Source organism: Notolabrus celidotus, chromosome 10 (assembly GCF_009762535.1).
Source record: "Notolabrus celidotus isolate fNotCel1 chromosome 10, fNotCel1.pri, whole genome shotgun sequence".
NCBI classification, from domain to species: Eukaryota; Metazoa; Chordata; class Actinopteri; order Labriformes; family Labridae; genus Notolabrus; species Notolabrus celidotus.
In genome coordinates, this window is record NC_048281.1 from 30,122,166 (window position 1) to 30,145,395 (window position 23,230).

General features: G+C 41.5%; 1 protein-coding gene across 3 annotated transcripts in view; it reads right to left on the reverse strand.

Moving 5' to 3' along the window:
- Positions 1 to 23,230, reverse strand: part of si:dkey-91i10.2 (uncharacterized protein LOC555224 homolog) — a 105,382-nt gene that overhangs the window by 63,069 nt on the left and 19,083 nt on the right. For 2 of the 3 annotated variants that reach the window (XM_034693180.1, XM_034693179.1), the window contains one exon: positions 13,548 to 13,709. The exons of the other annotated variant lie outside the window; for it this stretch is intronic. The gene's annotated coding sequence lies outside the window, so the exon portion shown is untranslated. The remainder of the gene's footprint in view (positions 1 to 13,547; positions 13,710 to 23,230) is intronic. 3 annotated transcript variants of the gene reach the window in all.

Genomic DNA, 23,230 nt, shown 5'->3' on the forward strand with positions numbered 1-23,230 from the left:
GCTTTGTTTATTGTTTTGGGTTTTTATGATGTAAAGCACTTTGTAACGTCTGTTTTGATAAGTGCTATATAAATAAACTTTTATATATTATTATTACTATCATTATTATTATTAATGTCCTGTGTTTAGCCATCTTAAATAAATTGTGCTTAATTTTGACTGCTTTCTGGGTGATTTCTTACCTTTGGACAGGTTGGTTAGTTGGATTTTAAATGTATGCTTTAATAAGGAACATGCATGTTGCATGTTCCTCGAGTTCGGTCAGAACTGGGAAAGACTGCTTTTTGTTTCTCTGCTCCTGACTCCTGGAATAAGTTGCAGCAGCGTCTTGAACTAAAATGCACTTTTACCTCTTGGACAATTTAGAAACTTGATTTTCAACCTTTCAACCCCACTCTGTAACTGTTTAAGCTAAGTTTACCATATTTATTGTACCATTTTAATCAACAGTCCCTTCCTGTTTTAGTGCATTTTATAGTCAATCCCCTACACCTCCTTTTTTTTATTCTTTTATTCTATCTTTTAGTTGTTTTTATCTCCATATCACAAATGATCCTATTTGATGACTTTCATACCCGTAATGCCTTGTTGTTTGTTTGTTGTTTGTTTTTTAAATGTCACTATAAATGACTCAATATCATTGTAAATGAGGGTTTCCCCTCAATGATCTCTCGAGTATAAATAAAGGTTGATAAAAAAATATATCATCCAGGACATACAAGAAAAAACATGTAAAAAAAATGTGATGGAAGCCATAGAAAATGAGTTAAAGCTGATATGTTATATTTGTTATTTATCACCCTACATATCATTATTATAACATTCAACAATGTCACTGCACATTATGTATATGTGGCCCATCTTTCACTAACAAGAACTGGTACCAGTTTAGTATCAGCCCTCAAAATCCATCTCTCATTAATGGCGTTTTCCTTCAGGATGGCGATGAGGGGGTTAAAGTAGAGCTAGAATTATTTCCAGAGGTCACTGTTGGAAATATAGAAACTAAAGGTGTACAAATAAATGAGAGAAATGTTTCAGTGATGCCTTTCAGTTTTAAATTTAAGAGCCCTTTTCAAAATGAAAGACTCGGCTCATTACACTCGCAATACAAAAACCCTTCTCTTTTAAACTCAGCCTTGTGTTCCAGTGTCTGCCTCCTCTCTCAGGATCGATGCCGACCCTTGACCTTGCTGAGGGGGTGTCAATGATTTCCAAAAGCCTTTCTTGTCGGCTCATTGTCGGCTTTTATACGGCTCCATCACAAATGCATGATGGGCATATTATCGACTGACTGACTGGCTCCTACAGACGCCTATAAGGATCTGTATCTGAAGGCATTCTGGATGTCACTGATGACTCACAGCGCCTTTGAAGAGAGGGAGAGAGAAAGAGGAGGAGGAGGAGGAGGAGGAGGAGGAGGAGGAGGAGGAGGAGGAGGAGGAGGAGGGAAACAGAAGAGGAAAGGGGAGAGCAGGAAAAGACCCTCTGCTTTCTCCTCCAAGAGCCAAGGACATGCTGATAATTGGCTTAGGCTAGAGGAGAGGAGAGGAGAGGAGAGGAGAGGAGAGGAGAGGAGAGGAGAGGAGAGGAGAGGAGCATACAGAAAAGGGCATGAGGAAAGGAGCATACAGAAAAGGGCATGGGGAGAGTAGGGGATGGGAGAAGAAGGGATGATAGTGATGAAAGGGTGGAGCTGGAGGGAGATGATAATCAGCAGCATGGATGAAGGCGAAGAGGAGGCAGAGTGGATGACATGGGGGGGGGGGGGTTGTTTGGATTGTAAATGAGGAGGGATGGAGAGCCATTGATCAGCTGTCACCTCGGTTTACAGGGAGCTGACTAACAAGCATCAACACTCAGGCTGTATGAACTCTAATATATGTCTGCATTAACATCATGTTCATGTGCACCATGGCTTACATCTGTCTTCTTTGGGGCTTTTTCATTCGAGTGCTGCTACATATACAAGAATTCTAATGTTGCATAAAAATTCAAATGAAGGTATTAAATGTGCAAGCAGGTGATACATGCTTTAGCTGATAATAACTGTAAAGTTTGGTGTATAAACGCACTTTAAGAGTCTTTTTTGTCATCTAAAAAGTGAGCTTCGTCCTTCACACCAGTGTGACCAATACACCGTTTTAAAATCCGGAGGCTTTTTAATGTGTTACAGTATTTTACTCTGAAGATAACACTCCAAATAGGGAACCTTAGCGGCATTGAAGCACCTTGGATAAAAGGCGTGTCTTAAGTCTAGACTTAAAAAATGCCTACAGAGGGGGAGCACTTCATTGGACGGTCACCCTTTCCCTTTAGCCTCAACAGTAACAGCCAGAAGCAGCTGCTGGGATGACTTGAGAGCAACTGGACAAATTCAATTCAATGTATAAGAGGCGAAAACACCTTCAATAACTTCAACCAAGTCCAGTTACCTTTAGATAAATGTTTAAATGCAAATAAGATTCCAAATGTAAATATGGCGTTGCAAAGATGCATGCAGAGTGAGTTATTCAGCATCAAGTATTCAGCTGTTGTTATCATGCCAGAGTATGGAGCCAAACAAATTAAGCTGAGTGAGGCTGTGGTTGCTCAAACAATGCATCCTGGTACATGTAGGCACTGCTTCAGAAGCAGGAGAACTTAATGCATTGATGATTTCATTGCCAGTCAACTGAACAATCTGTTAACAATAAATGCACCACAGTCTTTGACTTTGATCAAACCACAATGACTCTGACCACATTTAAAGCTCCTGTGAGGATTTTTTGACAGGTTATGAAACAAGTTAAAATGAGTCATGGTGACTCATTCTGACCGACAAAAGCAGACAATACCAGCAGCTACAAGACTGACTATTTTTAGAGGGCATTGGCATCTATTAGACGATTATTCCAATAATAATCTTTATATCTGTGTTTCTGTGACGTGGCGTGGCGTGTGTGTTTACATTTCACAGCCATGCTGAGTCTCTGGAAATACTTGTAGTAGTGTGAGATTCAGAAATGGAGAAAATCACAGCGACTGTCGCTAATGTTTTCTTCCTCTTCTGTTATTTAATGCAGTTAGCAAACAGCTTTAAGACGCTCTATCGCCACCGTCTGACAGGAATACATGATAGGAATATAACTGTAGTTTTAAAATGAGAAAATATTTGAAGTAACTCTTCCAGTTTTATTAAGTGAACGGATATTTGAATATTTGATAATCATTGCCCATCCCTATTTGTTAATGTTAATCAAACCACAATGACCCTGACCACATTTAAAGCTCCTGTGAGGATTTTTTGACAGGTTATGAAACAAGCTAAAATGAGTCATGATGCCTGACCTACAAAAGCAGACAATACCAGCAGCTACAAAACTGACTATTTTTATGTGGTAATTTCAAATGTCTCATCCAGGACGGAGACGAGTCTGCTTACAGACAGGAGGTGGAACAGCTGGCTCTCTGGTGTAGTCAGAACCATGTGGAGCTGAACCCGCTCAAGACGGTGACAGTGGACTTCAGGAGAAGCCCCCCTCCACTCCCCCCGCCCCCTCACCATCCTGAACAGAACTGTGTCTACTGTGGACTCTTTCAGGTTCCTGGGATCCACTATCTCCCGGGACCTGAGGTGGACCTCCCACATAGACACAATCAGAAAAAAAGGCCCAGCAGAGGATGTACTTCCTGCGTCAGCTCAGGAAGTTCAACCTGCCCCAGGAGCTGCTGATCATGTTCTACACCTCCATCATCCAGTCTGTTCTGTGCACCTCCATCACTGTCTGGTTTGGATCTGCAACCAAACTAGACAAACACAGACTGCAACGGACTATAAGGACTGCAGAAAAAATCATCGGTGTCGACCTGCCCCCCATCCAGGACTTGTACCGGTCCCGGGCCAGGAAACGGGCAGGTAGCATCACCGCTGACCCCTCACACCCTGGACACAAATTCTTCAAACTCCTCCCCTCTGGCAGGCGCTACAGATCACTGTGCACCAAAACAACCCGCCATAAGAACAGTTTCTTCCCCCAGGCTGTCACTCTGATGAACACTAAACCATAACAGTGTCATCCCTGTCAGATCAATACTCTCTGTAAATATACAATGCAAAAATTCTCCAAGCTGAATTCCAGATTTCTATTTATTTTTATTATTTAACTTCTATTTTTATAATGTAAAACTACCTCTGCTACTCACCACTGCACTTTCTCATGTTATTTTAGCCTGTACATATTAGTCATGCCTATTTGTTGTTCTTTTGTATTTATAGCTGATGTTATTGTTATTATTATTATTATATTTTTATTTGTAGGTCTTATTTTTATGCCTTGTACAAAGAGAGCACAGTTTACCTAAGTCAAATTCCTTGTGTGTTCAAGCATACCTGGCCAATAAAGCTGATTCTGATTCTGAACAAAAAAAAAAAAAAAAAAAAAACTGTATCCGCTGCCAGAGGGTAGGCGTCAGACGAAACGACTCTCAGCCAACTGAAGAAACAGCCTTTCATAACATTTTCAACAGCAATTATCCACAGTGACTCTCAGAAAACACTATCTATACGTTTATAGGACAAGATCAGCAAAGATATGAGAGGTATCACTTTGTCCACAGGGGGCGCCAAACACAACACAAACAGACATTTCCTCACAGGTGCTTCATGTGCAGCATTTGATACTCTTTAAGAAATATACACTTCTCAAGCAGCTTCTTTGAACTGCTCAAACTATGAAGCAAATAAAGCTACAGATAGAAACCTGCCTCACTCTATAATGTCTAACATTCAGCTTCAGACTTGTGGAAAGAGAAGAAAACCAAAAATGATGAAAAAAATCCTACGATACAGACAACCAGTACTTCACAGTTTTTTTCATACAGTGGTGAGATGACATTACGGTCAAAAAGAGAAAAGAAAAGAAGAAAAAATAGAAAATATTTGGCTTTTTAAACATCCAAACAACATTTTTTGTACAGCTCCAAAAGCTCTACGTCACATCAGGCCACACGGACGTGAATTAGGAGAGACTCTTTCTGTCATGTCCACGAGGAGTCTCGTTTCTCACACAGTCTATCTGTCTGCCTTCAGCCATCAAACCACAACAACAACATCTGAAAATCAAACTTGACATCCCACACTGTGTGCCACTTTATATTCAACCCAACACATGCAGCAGGTATGTTTCTGCAGACAGACTCAAACCACTGCAGCAAGAAGAAACAAGGTTTCCTGTTACTGATGGTGGGTAAAAGAAAAGCTACATGCTCTTTAATCAGATACAGAAGCTGCTGCAGAGACACACTGGGCTTTATCTTTGTATCAATGGCAGATGGATATTACTAATTACCAACCCCAGGAAGCCTTTTGCTGGTCCTAACTGGTGGCCACAGAGATGATTAGCCTCACATGAACCTCCTAAGCCCTAGATCCAAACCTCTCCTCCCTGCACACGCCCCCCCCCACCCCAGCATCAATACCTCCATGCAAACCCGCCTGTATCAACTCAATTTATTTTCCAATTTCCCGCAGGGTGAAAGAGTACCTCTCACTCTCTCTCCCTGTCTGCCATCTATCACTCTACAGTACACCTCTTTATTTTCGGTGCTGCCATGTGTCGCCTCTCCTTGTATCTGATTTGACTGTTTTCCCCTCCGTTGAAATTTCAGATAGCATCGTGTCTCGTCTTCCACCCACCAGTGTTTGAAAAAGTAGACAGAGGCATCTTATTGAAGGCTGAGTGACAGAAAATCAAGCAGATAACAATTAACATCACAAAGACGAAGCACTCAAACGGTCAATGTGTTTGTGTTTGCAGTAAATCTAAAAATGCACAGATGAGAGATGATGACTTTCTCTAAAGATCTATACTGAGAACGTCAGAACATATTCACTGTTTGGTTCAGAGTCATCAACCTTGTGTCAAGCTGTAGCAGGCAGATGTTTTAATCAACAAGCTCTGAGAAAATTCACATACCATCCTTTTATCATCGACTGTAGAACAATCAAGTCTTCATTCCCACCAATTGTAAGATGTGAACACAAAAGACAGCCTTGATAAGTGCTGACATATTGCACTGTTGGATCCAAGGCATGTGTAGATGCAACATGACTGGTAGAGCCGTGGTACTGACGACACACCCTTACTGCTAAACATAGATTTAACCCCTTTAAAACATCAAAGATCCCTCCAGTGGGTACAGTCCACAGAAGAACAGACTCTTGTGTTAGTGTTCATTATGTTTTTTCTCACTGTACCTCCTCTACTCTGCTAATCTGGTACAAAATGTTGCATGAGCTTGCATTTTGTGCAAAATTGTGGAGTTGAGGCGGTCCTTTAGCCTCCTTGCAAACAGCTATATCACTGTTGCCAGTCTGATAAGTCCGCCACGCCCCCAATTATGCAAGTTAATGTTGAACTCTTAAGGCTGATTTATACTTCTGCCTCTCCCCTACGCAGCAGGGGCTGACGCGGACATGAGCCACACATACTTGTGCGTCGGTGTGTCCGTGTCGCGCAGCAATTCTACGCCGAAACGCCTGAGGGCAGTGCGGTCTCTCTGATAGCCGGGCGCCTGCTTCCGGTCCCGCTACGATCTCTGTTTACTTTTCCACAGAGATTCAGAGCGTGTTATGTTCATCTACAGCTGATACGTGTTGCTGTTTATCATACAGACATGATTACATGAAGAATAGAGAGGAGGAGATGAAATACACGGCCGATGTGCGGCCGATATCCGGGATGCCGGAAGTGCTGTAAATGCGGGAAAGACAAAACCGCCGAGCGGACCAATCACAGAGCTTGGGAGTTACATTTTGGAGGAGGTGCACGTCAGCTACGTGCGTAGGCCTCGGCGTAGGTACGGGAGCTACGCGGACCCCCGGCGTAGGGTGCGCCGTTGATTCAACGCAGAAGTATAAATCAGCCTTTACATGGGACTTCCACCAGGTCCAGATTCAAAACCAACCCGTTGCGGTTTCGGAACAGCAGCACGGAGCTGGACCACCTGACAGCTGGAGTCATGTGACTCAATCAACGATTATCCTCATCCATGTTGTCTTTATGGTCCTCTGAAACCTCTGACATGTTGACTCCAGGCCTGGCTCTGCTCAAAATGACATTTTGTTGTCAAACTTAGGTTAAAAATGATTTAACAATAACACAGAGTGTTTTAGTCTGAAAAATAACAAGATATTTTCATTTTGTTTTGGTGCCTGACTTCCTGTCCCGCTCCATCTGCTCTGTGCATATTGATGCGTCGTGCTCCGGCATCCAGCAAAAATAGCAGTCTTGCGTATGTGATCCGTTGCGTTCCGACCTGCCGGATCAGAGACGCAGCAGGAACGCAACGGAGCGGATCCAGTGGAAGTTAACACATTGACTAAAATAGAAACGTATCAGATCCGGTGCCGGGACGAATCGGAGACGGACCGGACACAGATCTGGTGGAATTTGGCCGTTAGCCTTCATATCTTCAAACACGTGAGTCTAAAAAAAAGTCACCCCATGTACAGAGTGTATAAGTGAAGACATTAGTTATTCAGACAAAAACTGTTATCTGCACATAGCTGTAAACATGTTTCATTCTACTGTAAAAATGGGTGTTTTAACATGCATGTTAATGGGACTTCATTGACTCAAGTGGACACTTACAGAACTGCAGTTTTTTACTCTCCTGTTATGCCTTCATTTCTCAACGCTGGAGGTTGCTGCCTGATTATAACACCTCTATCCTTGTTGCTACCAAGTCACTGCCATATGGGTCAGCATGGCAAGCTGTTGTTAACAAGGTCGCTGTGACATAAAGCATTGACTCCTTAATCAACAAAATGAACACTGCACTGTAACAACAAACAAGTCACTGACACCATGAACTAATCAGAAAGCATTAATTAGAGTGACACTTCTAATAGAGTTCTATATAATCAGACTTCTCTTTGCCCCCTGCTGGTCATTAGAGAGAATGCAGGTTCAAGGCACTTCAACAAACAATGAATTTCAGAACATCGTTGGATGTTTGGCTGCTTTTTTGCCTTTACGTCTAATATTTACTGACATATATATAAAAATGTAAATGATAATAGACTGAAATGATCATCAGGTTAATTATGATTTGGATAACTGTTGATTGCATGGTATAATAAATGTTTATGGCCTTTTAAATGAAGATACTTTGACAATTTTATCAAAGCAACAAGCAATTTTGAGTCTTATTTTCACATTAACAAGGATTTTTTTATCAATAAGACACATTTTTAATAGAATAAAATATATATTCATGGCAGAAGTTGTATTTGCTGACTTATACTTTGCTTAATAAGGACTAAAAATGTCCTTAAATCTTTTAATAAGTCAACACAGTGGGTTACTAACCAACAATGAAATGTGAACAGCTCATGAATGTAAAAAGGGCGTGTTTGAGTCAGGGTTTATGTGTCATTGTTTTGTAAAAATTCAGTTTTTAATTGACTATAAATCATCATATTGACTGATATTACATCAGCCAGCCTTGGTTGCACCTCAGCTTTGCATATGAGGCCACAGACCTGACCAGTCCATATTCATGCTCCTCTCTGAACAAGCCAACAACACACACAAACACACCCACACAGGATCTATCAGGCTGCAGAGGAATACACAATCGACCAACCGGGAATTTATCAGCCACAACAATTAATCTTGTGGCGGGCGGGGAGAGACTCTCAGCGAGTGTCTGAATCTCTAAGTGTGCCTCTGAGAGAGAAATGGGGCGAGACTACAGGAAAGATTGAAGATACATCTCGCTCTGACCGCTCCTGACGCACACACTCACACACAGCTCACACACACACATGGATTTTACAGGGTCAGCCGGGCACGAGGAGACGCTCCTCACATTCCCTTTAACTGCAGATCAGATAACAATTTCAGCAGACAAGATCTTTTGATCTATCATTAACAGAAGGAAGACTTTTACCTCTTTAGCTGTATCTGTGGCTCAAGTGTGCACACAAAGAGGCTCTGAAACGCTTGATAATCAAAGTGAGGATCAGAATAAGCAAACACAAGGTTGTAAAACTGAGCGGTGCTGTCAAAAGCAGCTAAAAGAGCTATCTGTGTCCATGCAAAGCATCACATTACACCTGCTGTCATCCCCTGACTTTCCTCCATACAAGGCTGCATGAATTATTGAGCAGAGACCCTGCTTTGTCAACTACTACACCTCCGATTGAGCAGAAAAAATATAAAGCCTGCTTTCACCATTCATAAAAAGACAAGATCCATGCAGAGGAAGCATTCTGCCACAGTGGAGGAAGGACAATCTCTAGTGCAACAACGCTGTTATACAAACACAGAACACACGCAGTTTGTCAGTAAGAAAGCAGAGCACATGCTTTCCTCTTTACACCTAGTTTCTCCAGCAGCAACAACTGTCTCCACTCTGCAGCTCTTTCATTCAAGAATGCAAACCCACAAAGCAAACAAAGTCCCAAACAAGAGGAAAAGGAGAGGCAGAAAATTCAGTGTAAAATCTGCATGTTTGTGTACTCACCTTTGTTAAGGCAGAGTGTGTGTTTGTTGGTCGCTGTGTGTGTTGTGAGCTCCGTTAAGCGCAGCAGGCAGTCCTCTCCTCTCCGTCTCTCTCCCACTGCGAGCTGGAGTAGAGTGTGTGAGAGAGAGAGCGAGTGTGTGTGCGTGTGTGCGACTGAGCCCTCTCACTGGCTATTGTTACAACGACGGGGAGCCAAACTGAGCATGCTCCAACATGAACAGCCCTTGTGGTTGGCATGGAAACCGGGAAGCGGCTGGCTGTCGGGGCTTGAGTTGTGAGGTGCTTTCTGCTACCAACACACACACATTCACTTAAGTGCATGCAAGCAGGTGCTGCTGCTGCTGTACTGTCATCCTGACCATGTATGGACTCTTCATTAATCCCTAATTCTGCCGGGTTCGGTTATCTTCAGTCAGAGGAGGTGACAGCTGCTCTGGGAGCTGATGACCTGGATCACATACACAACTTTGCACGATGGCAGGCTGGATTAAATTAATCCACCTCTGTTTTGGATTTCCAGCCAAGAAAACCATAAATGTGGCAACAAAGATATTTGATTGTTCATCACGATTCAGGAACCGATTCAGACAAACTCTGCATGAGGAGATCAACATGACGCTCTTTCTCTGATTTAAAGTATCTCCTCTCAGGTGTTCCTGACGTACGGCTTAAAAATGCTGTGACAGAGCGTTTACAGCCGAAGCCTCAGAGTCCTGAAGAGAGCAACCTGAGGACATCAGGTATGTAGATCCAGTGACCGCTTTAATATCTCTTCTTGAAACATCTTTTTATTAAAGGGCTCTTTCCTGATTTAACTAGAGTATGTTGACCATCCTCTTGTTGATGGTTCTGGGGTACTTTAAACTTCTGGCTTTAGAAAAATGCTCCATAAAAAAGATTATTATTAAGAAGACAGGAACTATGAAAGGATGCACTGATCTGATGCTGACATCGCTCTGATACAAACAGCTGCATCAGGTTTACTGACAAGGAGGCCAAGCCCGGGCTAATCTACTCAATGCAATTACATGCTTAGAAGTGGACACACCTAGGCATGCCATCCTTTTCACTCAAATGAAGCCCACTCATGTGGTGAGAGTTACAGTGACTTTCCCCTGGATAAGCTGACAAGTTATAAAGTGACTTAACATTGGCACTGAAAAATGTCTGCAAAATTTACAGTTCTGTATTTAAAGAAAAAGAAAGCAGTCTGTATTTTTATTATTATTATGTATTTATTTAAATGATCTTTTATCATTACTATTATTATTAGCATTGTTTTAACAACATTTATTTATCCTATTTATTAAGTTATCTATTTATTTCTTGTATTTATCTGAGCCTTTAAACTTTAACTGATTTTTATTTTTGCTTTCTATCCTTATTTAGGATTTTGCATTTATTTTATTTTATTTTTCAGTATTTTTATGATTAGGCCTTCTATTATTGGAAATCTGGCATAATTTTATTTAAATTTGAATTTATTTTATTCTATCTTATTTTATTATATATTCACATTGTGTTGATGTATTTTAGTATTGTATCTTTGACATTATTTGGGTTATTTTTTTGTCATTTGTGCTGTTTTGATCTGTACAGCACTTTGGTCAACTCCAGTTGTTTTAAACATGCTCCATAAATAAAGTTTGAGTTGAGTTGAGTTGAGTTGAGTTGATTATTTCACAAATCTCTGCTGTTTTCAGTCTCTGTTCTTTAGTGAAGCACTTTGAGCTGCGTGCTCGTATGTATGAAAGGTGCTTTATAAATAAAAATGAGTTGAGTGTTAACCCTAATGTTGCCTTAAAGCTTATTAATTAAACAGTGATTTAAGGTTGATCATCTTAAGCGATGGATACCTATTACAAAGCAATAGGTACTAAAAGCAGTTGGTGCATGCATTCCTGTAATGAAGAGAGAGACAGTATGGTGCTGACTCTGCGCCTGTTGTTGCTATAAAACCAACGCAGGTCATTTTTTTCAGTGCCGCACTCATCAATGTCACCGCTCCATCACCGACCAATCAAAATCAAGAAGGGTAAGGACTGCTGATATCAACTTTGTCAACATCAATGGAGGAGAAACTAATCAGAAGGGCGCACCTATCAGATGTCAGCTGCTGTTCACTCCAAAACACCACCTTTCTGTAGTTTTGCATTATCTTTGTGATGTTTCTTTGAAAAGGAGTAAGCATTTAACATAGCAAACATGATTTAAAAGAGACTTCATGGTCAGAGAAACATCACTTTGGCAATCTAGCAACAGGAGCACTAGTGAGAGTTGTCCAGAATTGAATTTTGGGGCACTGAAAAAACACCATCAGTGGACACAGGCCCTTATACAGGTCACAGTAGCTACCTAAACCTACACAGTGCTCGAAGGAGAACCATCACACAACATTACCCCCCACAATCCAGTGTTAGTTTGTGTCAGGTTATCATTTCATTTGCCTGGTTTACTTATGTAACAGTTCTGGAAAGTATGAAGAAATCGAGTCCAAAGAGGCATCCTCGTGTCTAAAACCCTGACGTGTTGTTTTGGAAAGATGAATCATTAACATATTTTCTTGTTTAGTTGGGTTTGTTGTGAACATCACTGCAGCTGCTACAGTTTCCCTCTCCATATCACACTGACCTTTGTCTTCATAAACACATAATATAAACAGGAGTGTTATTGACAGTGAAGGCCGGCGTTCTTATCTTGGCTTGCAGTGAGGACTCTGATTGACAGAAATCAATACCATATTTTTCACCAATTATAAATTATTAAGGTGGATAGATTTCTCAGATATTTCTGCGTCACCAAACTGCATTTGTCGAAGCAAAACAACAGGCTGGGTTTTATTTAAAGAGGAGGTTTTAAGCTTTTTCATATTTTACAAACATAGAAAGCTAAAATGTTGGATGTCAATACTAAATGTTGGCAAATTTTCAAATTGAGATGTCAAATTGTGTTGGAGTAAGGATGAGACTGCAGGCTGCTCTGGATAACTTCTTCAAAAAGGGAAGTGAGAATTCAGTGAGATCAACACGAGATTTGCTCAATTTGTGACATCACAAGTTGGTGGATCTCCTTAAAAGGTCAAGTTTGGGGCGCAGAATTGGCCTAATGGTTAAGTAGTGCGCCCACGTAGCGGGTGGCCCGGGCTGTCCTTCTCCAACTCTCTCCCAGTTTCCTACACTATCCACTATCCACTCTATAAAAAAGTAAAGGTGTAAAAGCCCCAAAAATATTTTTTAAAAAGGTCAAATTTGTCATTTTAAAAAGAGAAATCCAACTTTGTTACACGACAACAGTGAAGGAGGCTTCCAGAATGAGTTTTGGAGTGCTGAGGGGACCTTAAAGAGACAGAAGTCAAAGGTTGCAGTCTCTGGATTGGGACACAGTAGCTTAAATGAAGCAAAGGCTGAAATGAGGCTTTCAAAGACCCCAGCCTGAGATGAGTATATATTTCTTGACAGCATAAATAAAGTAAAGCTACAACAAAGATATCAGAGAGGAATATAAAGTCTAAAGCATGAGCATTATACCCCCTCTTTAAAGCCTCTTTCCAATTTTCCTCATTACTATGCACAATTATTTACGCAGCAGGATGCTCTAAATCTAATCAGATCTTCTGCTCTGCCAGAGGAGCATGTGTCATAAGAATGAGCAATTTTAACAGGCAATGCATCAAGCAACATGCATGAACATTGTGTAACTGAACGAAGCCCAGGCTCTGCTACTTGTCTTCTGCTGTATTGTGTTGTATGACGGCGTGCAGGTGTGTGTGTTTGCCGTTTACTGATGGGCAGATGGAGAGAGACTCGAGGGCCACTCTCCCAACATGTCTTCCACTGGGAATAACAGTCACGGTAAGGCACCATGCAGGTATCAGCCAGACGTCTATCAGTCTGTTTTTTTGTGTGTCTATGAAACAGAGTCACAAAGAGCCCTCAGATACACACAAATATGGGTCACTTCCAGAACAATGACACTGCCAAATTTAGCCTTCCCTTTCTTCTGTTCCCAACATCTACACACAAAAACTTACTCACTTTGCTTAATATGGTCCACCATTCACCTCGAGAGCACAAAGCAAGAGAGGAGAAATCCTGATATCCCAGGTGCTGGTGAAGCCATTACCACCACTCAATGCAGCCCACTCGCTGTAGGGGGTGTGTTCACAAAACACCTGCTGTTTTGCATCTCAAGAGCTCCTGCCATCACAAACAGAAACATGCGAAGACATTTAACACTGCTGAAGAGTTCCCTCAGTATTCAGCAGCTCCATCACACACACCAAAAAAAATCAATACAGCTAAAGAAGTAGGGCATCAATCAGTGACAGAGATGAGCATGAACATTAATGTTGAAGAGTATATATTACAGTATGTGATCACTGCCAAACTGACCATGTTTAAATCCACTCTAACATTCATTAATAGCTGTTTGAATCCTGCTGTGACTGCCAAATGCCTGCAGGAGCTGCTCAGGTTATTCAATAGTGAAAACGTTCATGCCAAAAGAGCCATTACTTTCCATTAGGGCGCTGCAGTCAAATTGGTTTTCTGATAGATTTTGGACACAGAGCTCAACTATGTTAAACTTTGACCATCGGATGTGCTGACCTCTGCAAGTCAGACCTCTCGGCCTGTTAACTGGCAGGATGACAAGAGGGGGAAAAGTTACTGTAGCCAAATTTGTCTGCAAAGTACAGCAGCAAATCTCACTTTTTGTTACCCATGGTTTGATATCCAGCACACTGATCATTCTGGCTTGAAGATGTTGATAACAGGGGAGAAGATTTATTCATGGTTTCATTGCAAATCAGATGAAGCTCAGACAGCACCCGCTGAATTATTGATCTAGATTTTTATGATGTGGAAGCTGCTGTTTTGGCAAGGAGAAGGACTGCACATGAACCTGGAAGACACATTCCCCAACATACTCTATCTTCCTTGTATAAATTTGTTATGACAAATATGCTGGCCTTCACTCATACAGGGTTTTTTCTTGTATATGAAATTGCAAAGCAGGGTGCCAGATTAATGCATCAGAGAAAAGGTGTCATGGCGCCGACACAAAACCGTATCAAATTACTTGATTGTTTGTTGCCCTTGTGCTTAATTCCATCATTTACACGCCTTTTAGCTCCAATTTGGTCTCCACCACCTTCTGAGGAAATATCTGGATCTTCAGCTCTTCACCAGCTATAGTGCTTTCTTTGGTCTGCAGTTCTTGGTCCTAAGCATGGGGTGTACAGGAGGGTTGTGAGATAAAAAAATGTTTTTGTAAAGTTATATTTTTGGCCTCTTTGCCTTTATTTTATAGGACAGCTGAAGAGAGACAGGAAATGTGGGGAGTAGAGAGCGGGGGAAGACATGCAGGACGTGGTTGCGGCCAGGAAATGGTGGACCCGCCGGGAATCGAACCGGCGACCCCTGCGACGAGGACTGTGGCCTCTGTATGTGGGGCGCTTAGACCACTAGGCCACCAGCACCCCCTGAGATAAAAAACTACCTTTCTGTTTCCGGAAAATACCCCATGAACCAGGTGTGTCTTTAAAATTGTGTTTTACCCTGTCAGATTTATCTATACCCCTTCTTTCAGAGATTGACATCCAGTTCATCTGCTTGAACTGCTGACCTCAGGCAGAAGATACAGGACATTAAAAAAAAAGGGACAAACAGGCTGAAAGACAGTTTTTATCCAAAAGCAATAAGTGCACTAAATGCTAAATAATGCAATATAAAATGGGACTGTGCAATCTTTTTGATCACTGAATGTCTGACTGTGGAATGCTGTGTGAGTCTCTTTGTTTTTATTTATTATTTATGTTTGTCTACGGTTTTTATGATTTCTTATTTCTATTTTTTATTTAATTACTGTTCTTTTAAATGCACTGAAATGGGTTGCATTTCAATTTCGTTGTACAATGTACAATGACAATAAAGATATATTCTATTTCATTCTATTCATTTGCAGCCAGTCCACTAAAATGGACCAAATGAAGCAAGCAAATATGCAAGAGCAAAATTTGTAGTTCATTGAAACGGTCTCCAAAGCCAAGGAGACCCAATTAGAGACCAAAATAAGATGCACAGTTTTTACCACAGAATTTAACATAACTCCAGGCTGGTATTAAACATGGTTTTGGCCGCTGTACCTCATCTGTTTTAATTATTGAAGGGCTGAAAGTTGTTTACAATCAGGCATAATTTGGGGCATGGCTGATGTGACTGTTAAGCGGATATGTAGTACTAGGAAAAGCTCCACCTCCTACTCTTCTCCTTAGACTGTTTCTAGATTAGCAGGAATTTAGTTTGAGTCAACATTTCAAACATGGCGACCGCCATTGTTTGGCTTCGTAACGCCCCCTCAGTGACTAATGAGTGATGTCACTGAAGCTACGTCAATCTTGTGTTTTCTGGTTACCTGGACGCCTGGAGGTTCATTTTTCAGGTTGCCAACCAAATCAGTAAATGACACCTCCCACAAAAAAGCTATCACATTGTTAATAAGAGACAATATCGTGGCCTTTATAAGACCTGCAAGACCTGTCACATCTTGTTCATGTTTGCATTAAGTAAAATTCACTGTGTAGACTTTTTATATGTGGATGTTCTGGTGTAGTGTCCTGACTGTCATCCCTGGTTTAAAAACCCAGTCAGACATGTTCCTGCAGAATCCAATGGACAGAAGCCTGTATTGCAGAGTGTATAATGCATGAGCCTGTGTATGTGTCTGTTAGCATCCAGGTTTGCCATGTCGAGTTATCAGACCCTCGCAGAGTTCCTGGTGGTACTGACACCGAGGGTCGGGATGAGATGAATCCATAGAGCTGCCCTGCTCCATTCAGCGACACAGGGTTAGATAATTTATGAGGGCCCCACCATTGGTTCAATAATTCATCGGGCCCTCGCTCTGCTGTGGGTGAGTCACGGACAAGCCTTTTACTGAGAATGGGAGGAGAGGGAGCAAGACACAACCAGGAAGAGACATACAGAGAGAGAGGGAGAGAGAGAGAGGCAGTTGTGGGGTGCAAACTCAATAAGAACTTGCCACACCATTACTTTTTTAGGGCTGCTAAATTTAGCACAGCTTCCATGACTCAGGGGAGGAGAGGAAGGAGGGTGAACCAGCTTTTAGTGTCGAGTAAGTAACCCGGGGAGCCCGCAAGCATGAAGCGTCCTGAGCTAACAAACACAGCAGGAAGCAGGGACATGCCCAGCTTCAGTCATGTCATTAGTCTATATTATTACACGCACACAGGAGGGCTAACAGGGTGTGTGCCTTCACACAATGCAGACCTCACTGCTGCACAATGGCCTTTACTGTTAGCTCTCCTGGGAACAAACAAAGCATTCCTGTTGACCCCTAAGATAGATGGAAGTGTTCACATATAGACGGAGAGGTGGGGGGGTTAATACAGGACATCGTAAAATACATCTTCCGCCAGCGTGTTTAACTGGCGCTTGATTGCTTGGCAACCACAGAGGCATTGTGGGGCACAGTGCACGCTTTTGATGCCAAACAATCAATAGAGTGATGGGTGGCAGGGTGGAGGTTGATGGAGGGCACAATGCATAAAGGAACACAGTGACACACATACAGGCTTGACACAGTGAACTATATTTATACCATTAACTGGGCTTTTGTCCACTGTTATAAAGGTAACCCTGAATGACTTGTTAAATATCGACTTTTCACTCATTGTTGTGATTATTTTAGATTTTGCTTGAGGTACGCAAATACGTCAATTAGCTGAACTTAAAAGCAGTACTTTGTTCTTACAGTAGAACGGTTGTGTTAACACTTTTATGTTTTGAACCTCAGTGCTGAGGAGACAGGAGGCAGCAGGGGAGGTGTCCCACATTCCTGAACAAAAAAAAAAAACCTGCTGCTTCACTCATGACGTGTGTCAGTGTGAGTGTGCACAATTCACATCCCTGGAAACACAGCAGCAGGAGGTACTACCCTCTAGGATTGACATTTATGCTCCTTTAAGGACTTTGTTCTATAAATGGTTTCAATTTCTAATGCTGGAAGTAGTATCATTATTTTTACCTTTATATTAGGGATGACCACAATTAATCGATTATCGATTAATTGATTGTTAAGAAATTACTCGTAACACGCATTTTTGTTATCAATTCTCCGTCACGTGGAACAAACATCACGTGGTCTCATATTACACTCAGCTATCAGTGAGGTGTTGTAAGTTTAAAGCATGTTTGGATGTGAATCAGCTGTTAAAGGTGTTGCGCACAGCGGAGACGCTCAGCTGGGGGCTGCGGCTGCGCGTCAGGTCTCCACGTGCGCTTTTTAAAAGAGGATCAATACAAAACTGCTGCCAACAACGACACGGACACGAAGGTTGACAGCTTTAAACAGGACATTTCCCACCTTTGGATACGAAGGTAACAGGTGGGAAATGTTAGTGCGCCATGTTTGCTGACCAGCAACATCAGATCCGTCTGAGCTTTTCTGACGCTGGACTGATAGTGACCCGGTTGCGCTCCCGGCTGACACCTGATCGAATACACATGTTTATTTTTCTCAATAAGAACGAGTAGACAGAAAACTGGACACTGTGAGTCTGAAGTACTTTTCTGTTAGTATTATGAGCCTTCACTTTATAAGATTATGTCCATGTAGAATAGCCTGATCGTTGATATTCTGCGTGTCAAACATGTACCCGTATTCAATACTGTCAGTTATTTGCATTATGTTGCTGTAGAAAATACAATTAGAGGGAAAAAAACGTATTTAGCATTGTTTTTGACGTAAGAATAATAATGGTTTTTTTAATCAATTAATCGATAATTGATTGTTAACATTTCCAAAAATCGATCACGGAAAATACTAAAATGTACATCCCTACTTTATATTTATAGTGGGGACGGACCATATGGATTATAATCAGTCAATAACAAATAAATAATATACTTTAACCCATCAAAATTTGAGCTTTATGTATTGATATTTTACTTCATATGTAACCTATTTATTTAAATGTATTTACTTTTTGTCTTGTGTAATTTGTTTAAAGTTGTGACCACTTGTTCAATGCCAGTTGTTGGCAATTCTACAGTTTAGTTATAAAACAAAATGTGAAAATAAAGTGTCAAAGAAAGAATTAAAAAATTTAACTTTATGCCTACATCTCAGATCTTCCTGTTATTAGTAAAATCATTGAATCATTGGTAGTCTTTAAACAACCCTCATAATCTGTATGATGTGTAGCAATCAGGTTTCAGACTAAATCATAGTACCTGACTTCTCTGGTAAAATTATTCAGTGACCTGACATAAAAACCACCATTAAAACCAACCCTTCACCTTAGTATTAGTAGACTTGATTTCTGCCTTGTTATACTGATTTTATGAAAGCTGTGTTTAATATTTTGTGGTTACTATTTATGTCAAACACTTTTTTTAATCCAAATATAGTATATACCTTTTAGAAGCCATCATATGTTTCTGATGTGTTTTCAGGCACCCCATAGAGACTGTTTTAAGGCTTCCTCTTGTCTCTCTTATTAAACTCTGGTGGTATTGTAAAGTTCCAGTGAAATCGAGTCCACTCCAGAGTGATATTTGATACCAGGGTGTGTCTGTCAGTTAAAAGACTTCCATGAAGGCTGCTTTCATGAATCCTTGCTCATCACTCATTTGATTTCCCTCCTCTCTCCTCGATCCTCCGAACAGCATGAAGAGCTTAGGGATGCTCATTCACATGGCAGACCCTAACTACTAAAAAATATTGTTTAAATGCTTTAAGATGCAGGAAACAAGTGACAGTAGAGAGGTTAAGGCTCATATCCTGTGTGCAGCAGGCATAGTCCTCATCAGAGTGGTTGCAGGTTCAACTCCCGGCCATGACTCTTTGCTGAATATCATCCTTGCTCTATGTTCCCCACATCTCTCTTCAGCTGTCCTATCTGATAAAGACCAAAGTGCCCATAATAACTTCAAAAGTTAATCAAGTTTATTCTGAACACAGCTAAGGGGAGGGTCATCCTCTAAATACAACTTTCTGCTCCTCCATTGTCACAGCATTGTTAAAAATGGAATCAGAGCCAGCTGCGCAGTAGACCAGTTATGTGAGGAACCCTTCACTTCACACTCTGATCTATAGTGCATTATAAAAGTTCAAGTTATCAAAAGGTGCTCGGGGCACAGCAGTTAAAGCACATGGCCCAGATACAGAGTCTGAAGTCCTCGTCACATTAACCATGAGTTTGATTCAAAGCTTTGGCTCTTTGAATGAAAGCAAAACAGCCCAAAGACAGAAGTGCTAATTGAAACACGTGTCCAAAGACCAATATAGGACAATTTATCTATAATAGGGTATCAGTCAATTTTTTAAAGGCTTGGAGATAAAAAGAGCATCCAAGTTATTCCCAGATGCCAGGGTGACATTATCAAGAGTGTCCTTTTTTTTTAAACAAGAACTTAAATCCAAAGACACTGAGCTCCAAATTGCTCCCAGTGACATAGTTAATTAGTTAACCATCAGTGTATGAATGTGATGTGAATGGGGGAAAGTGGCGAGCAGTATAAAAGCACTTTGAGGGGTCACACAAAGAGTAGGAAAGTGCCACAAGTCCAATGACCAACCAATTTACTATTTTCAATTAATAACTTCCAACAAACTCCCACAGTCCAAAAACATCCTCATCAGGTTCACTGGTCACTCTAAATTGCCCGTAGGTGTGAGTGTGTGCGTGAATGGTTGTCTGTCTCTCCATGTTTGCCTTTTTATAGGTTAGCGACATGTCCATGGTGTACCCTGCCCTTCCCAGTCAGCTGGGTTTGGCTCCAGCCCCCCGTAACCCCCAAATGGGATAAGCGGTCAAGATAATGGATGGATGGATCTTCCAACAAGTAACTGATGACCATAACTACCTAAGTTCACTTTCTGATGATCAGTTTCTTCAAAAGGTGGTGGATATTTGCTGAACTGGTGACAGGAATACAAAAACGAACACCGAAACCAGGTCCTGATAAACCAGGGACCTATGGGCTCAAAGATAAAAATCAACAATGTGAACTGGATCTCCTTCAATTAAGACAAGAATAGCCTCTGAAACAGAGCTGGCTGGGTTTTCATCCTTTCCCCAGAAGCAACAACTGTGCTGCATGGGAGGTAGAATTAAAAGCACATCACCCATTAAACTCAAACAGTGGCTGTCTTCATGTAGAAAGCAACTTCATAAACATAACATTTAATAGAGGATGTGAGCTGATGCTTTGTATTATATTAAAATGTATTGAAGTGAACCACTGACCCAAATACTGAAACCTACAAATCCAGGTCTTGGTGTTTCTCAGTGCCATGCTATCTGCAGCCCGGTATTTCCAGCTCTGCTCAGTATCAGAGAATAAACTGGTACTATACGAGTGATTTTATTAATTGGACCAGGCTGTGCACCAGAGCAGGTGACCTGCATTGAAAAGGGCGATAAATGGAAAAACAGGACCACATGCATGTCATCATCATGACCCATTTACCTCCATCATTTCATTTTCCATCAGCTCCAAACAGGCCTGACACTCGCCCGCTGCAACATTTACATGTCATCTGTTACGTAAATAAAATCACTCTGACCTACATCCTGAGATGTATTTGTGAATGAGTACTGTATGTGAGGCGGGCATACAGTATGTGCACCCCCTCCTGAGCCCGGCATTGGCTCATTTAAACTCCCCTATGTGAAGAGAAGTGCCGACTATCATAATCAGCATGCCTGCCGCTGCACAGAGCGATGAATGAACCCTGCACTCCTGATGGGAAGCCTTGAAATCCAATTTTCCTGTCAACCCAGCCGACTCCACAGTGTGCTCCATACTGTCCCTCTAATAGCTGGATCTCTTGTAAACCATCTACATGTCTCTCTCATCAGCCTGCTTTCTATGTCCCCCCTCCTGATGATACCACAGATCTAGTTAGAGCGTCTGGTGGCTGCTGCTAATACCCCTTTCATCATCATTTCAACCACAAATATACACCAAAACCATTTCCACGGCTGAGATATCACAACAGGACGGCATATAAAAGGTGCACTTTCTTTTTCACTTGCGGCTCTATTTCATCTGATGGTGCCACGTAACAGAAGAGACTGCCAAGAGGTACCAGCATGTGTCTGAATAAGTATTAGCTGAACAGGAAATTGCCAGTAAATCTACAGCTCTGCCAGGAGAAACATGACTGGGCTTCATCCATCTGCGAAAATGGCAACTCTATTAATATTCAGACTAAATTATTTGCCTGAGTAGATACAGTCAACACTGGGTTTTTTGACACATCGATGCCTGTGTGCAACAACACTGAAGATGGTTCAACAGACTAAATGTATTGGATCCACAAAGCTGGAATAAAGCATCAGAAACATAGACTGGATCACCTTCAATCTGGCCAAATTAGCCTCCTAAAAAGAGCAATGGCAGCTTCTCTTCCTTTCCCGAGAAGCAATAACTCTTAAAGACTCGGCGCTGCGTGGGAAGAACACCATCCTTCAAACTACATCCGCAGCAATCTTCATTTATAGAAAAGCTACTTCAGAAACAACACATTTACACATCAATAGAGGAGGCAGGCTGATGTTATTATGACAAGAGAATATTCAGACAAGGCTTCAGCACGGCTCCGTGAATCTCTAACGACCCTGTTCTCTGCAGATTGAAGGCAACAGGCGATTGCTGTAAACTGTAGGATGCAATTTATTCAGCATGAGGTCCGTGTCTGCATCCAACACCGCCGTGCTGAGGGCGTTAACATTATGCAACGGCAGTGACATAACACAGGGTCCAAGGAAAGAGCGAGGAGCCAACAAGGTCAGTGCTCTTTAAATAACGGTGCATGGAAAAGTCATTTTAGGAGACCTTGGGCTATCTGTGGATGAAAGGGCACAGTCGGGAGTGAAGCCAATGCCATTAAGACGGTGCCAATGCCACTATAAAGGCAGTTTCTAATGTTGGACAGCAATGCAGTGCATAATGGCACACATTCAGGATGATGACTGTTCCCTGTTGAGCCAGAACTCTTACCTCGTCTGTTTAAATTTAGGAAGAAACAAGTGGCATTGAGTTTTTATTGGTCAAGCACGTGACCTCGTCACACGTCTTGAAGATGCAAAGTTGATCCAGAGCCTGGAAGCAAGTGTTTTATTTACTCCTCACTTGCAGAGAATAGAAGGGTTGAAGCTGTGTTTTTGCCACTCGGTTGCATCAGTCATTTTGTGCATGCGTGACTGTGCCCTATCCTGTCAAAGCCAGCACTCAGCCAGTACTCAAACTGGTCCTCACACATTGTTGTTTTGAGTTTCACCACTTTTACCAATTTCTGTCAGAATGCTAAAAGGCGCCTCAGTGTACATATTTTGAAATTCTGAGTTTTTGACTCTTATCAGGTGAAGCAAATCTTTTTCCTGCAGGTCAGGCTCTCAGGTGCAATAAAGCAGTTCATGCTCAATTTACTTTATAACTACAGCTGTCATTGCATAAAGATTTATAATGTATTATGTTTTGTTTTATTTCACCATCTGTGATGATGTGTTAATCATTCCACTGTAAGATTTTGTAGCAGTTTAATAGACAATATGTACTGTGTCATATCAGAGGAAGAAATACGATGTTAGTCAGGAGATGATGGTTGCAGAGCTCAGAATAAAAACAAAACGTGACTCAAAGGTGCACAAAATGATGTACTGTATGTTTTAAAGGCCTTTAAAGCT